The following is a 3,016-nucleotide window of genomic DNA, read 5'->3' as shown; positions in this document are numbered from 1 at the left end:
AGACAAATTTCCCTAGCCAATTCCAATCTGGATTTCGCCCCAAACACTCCACCGTAACTACCCTGCTAAAAGTTTGCAATGAAATCCAGTGTGGAATGGAACGGGGACAACTCACTGGTGCAGTATTCCTAGATTTTGCAAAGGCTTTTGATACAGTTGATCACGCTATCCTGCTTAACAAACTCCAGAGCTCTGGAATAGGGAAACATGCTTTAAACTGGTTTCAGTCCTACCTATCAGGAAGATCCCAACATGTGTCCATTTCAGGCTCTAACTCCAAACCCCTAGATATCACCTGTGGTGTCCCGCAAGGCTCTGTTCTGGGGCCCCTACTCTTCTCAGTGTTCATTAATGATCTTCCCACAGCTTGTAAGGAAGCCTCAATACACATGTATGCAGATGACACAATCTTATATGCACACAGTCATAGCCTGTCTGACCTTCAACACATACTTCAGTCTGACTTTTTGAGACTCGAAAACTAGATTTCCCAAAACAAACTGTTTTTAAACACTGACAATACTGTAACAATGGTATTTGGGACCAAGACTAAATTTGTAAAGCTTCCAGTGACTGAGCTCCTGATTCGAACCAACGCTAACACCACCTTAACACCTGTCACTAGTTTTAAATACCTGGGCTTATGTTTTGACTCCCACTTAACATTCGGGATGCACATTGATACCCTGACAACCAAGACCTATGCCAAACTAGGGGTACTTTACAGGAACAAATCCTCCCTAAGTCTCCTGGTCAGAAAGCGTATCGCACAGCAGATGCTAATGCCAATTATTGACTATGGAGACATAGTATATGGCTCGGCTCCTCAAACCCACCTTAGCAAACTTGACACCCTCTACAATTCAATTTGTCATTTTGTTCTCCAATGCAACTACAACACACATCACTGCAAAATGCTCAAAGAACTAGATTGGTCAACACTAGAGTCTAGGCGCAAAGTTCACCTTTCCTGTCTCACCCTCAAATACTTTCTGGGCAAGCTACCCAGCTACCTGAACAAGCTCCTCACCCCTACCACCTGCAGCACTTATCACCTGAGATCCGACTCCAAAAGACTATTCATGGTGCCAAGGCTCAACAAAGTATCCGGACGTTCCTCCTTCTCCTTCCGTGCACCCCTAAACTGGAACAACCTACCAGAGACTGTCACATCCACCACCAGCTTAAGTTCTTTCAAATCTAAGGCTGTCTCACATTTTAACCTGGTCTGTAACTCTTTCAAACGCTCATAATATACATTTTCTTTAACTGTGCACGCAATGTCTTGTATATAATGTATACCTTGTTCATTTATGTAACTGTACTTGTAACCATGTACTATTTGTTTTACTCTGTGCCCAGGACATACTTGAAAACGAGAGGTAACTCTCAATGTATTACTTCCTGGTAAAATATTTTATAAATAAATATTAGCAGGTCCTGTGATTCAGAACTCTGAGAAGGGAGAACAGCAGGTGGTAATTAGCAGCAATGGAGACAGCATTAACCCTGTAGTGCCTGGGAATGAAATGAAGGATGTAGAGACTGAAAGTGCTGCTCCTATCCAAACAGTTCCTGATAATAGAGTGGCCCAAACGGAAGATGGGGCAAAGCAAAATAATGACATTAAGGTAACCCCAGGTCATACAGCCCCCCCCTTCAGCCTGGAGTGGGAGATCCTTTGCGAGCACTGTGACCAGAAATGCACAACCTTTGAAAAGGAGAAATGTGGTAATGTTGAGATATAAGGGCGGAGAGGAGATGAAGCCTGACAGGATTTTTGTAGGAAGACATCTATTAAAAGAATCCTTGGGCTTCCGTGCAGATGAAATTTATGCACTTATCCATGTTCCTGGTTCCCGTGAGTATGATGTCAGTTTGAAGAGACCTCAAGCTTTGGATCATTTCTGGATAAGATATGAGAGTCTTAAAAACACTGAATTGTGGAAGCCCTTTGCGGCCATTCCTGTGACTAAACCGGAAACAAAGTCTGTAACAATTCTCTTCAGACATGAATCAGTCCCAATATCAGATATTCTGGTATGGCTTGGCAGACAATGTGACATACTGGCACCACCTACGAGAATTATGGACGCGGAAGAAATTTGGATTGGAGGTTAGAAAATACAAGATAGACTTTGACGACATGGCAATGTCACAAAGCATCTGCCCAATTCTTTCTTTATTGGGAGAGAGAGAGGAAACTGCTTTTATTATGGTCAGCCAACCTTGTGCCATAGATGTGGTTCAAACAGACATTTAAGCATGTCTTGTGATGTTCTAAAATGTAACTTGTGCCAGTCCTTGGGCCACGAGAGGGCAAGCTGTACAATGATCAAATGTAACTTATGCGATAAATTTGGACATTCCTATACAAATTGCACAGAAGCATGGCATAATATTTCAAAAGTATGGGAGCAGGAAGTGGACTTTGAAGACAATGAAGAACTTTATGACCGTGCCTTGAAAGTTGCAAACAGAATGTGTTCGGATCCTCCTGCAGACGGGGTTGGTCTGGTTCAGCCTAGGGATGGCGCTTGCCTTGATCCTCCTAGGGACAGAGCTTGTCCTGGGTTGCCTGTGGATGGAGTTTGTCCAGTCCCACTTACAGAAGAAACAATTATTGAGAGTGTAAACATGGCCCACGGAATGCCAGAAGACCCCTTAGAGGGAACCTCCTCAAATCTACACCCAGCAGGGGAACAATCTGGGGAATCAGAGGATTCTACTATGATGGAAACCCAAGTGAGGGAAAATAATAAAAAAGGAAATGAGCAGAGTTGGGCGCATGGAAAAAAGAAAACGAAGAAGAGCACTGTAAAAAGACTTGGAGGGACTCTTCGACGTCCTGCAGGTCCCGCTGCTAAAGTTCCTCAGGTAACTACAAAGAACCGTTTTTCTGCTCTTCGGAAGGATTGGGGGTCAAGAGCTGAGGACTCTAACGATGTGGAGGAACTTTCCTTATCAGAAGAGGAATATAATATGGACGTTTCCAGAGAGACAGACTTGGGCATGA

Source organism: Ascaphus truei, chromosome 8 (assembly GCF_040206685.1).
Source record: "Ascaphus truei isolate aAscTru1 chromosome 8, aAscTru1.hap1, whole genome shotgun sequence".
Taxonomy (NCBI): Eukaryota; Metazoa; Chordata; class Amphibia; order Anura; family Ascaphidae; genus Ascaphus; species Ascaphus truei.
This window is presented reverse-complemented; position numbering follows the sequence as displayed.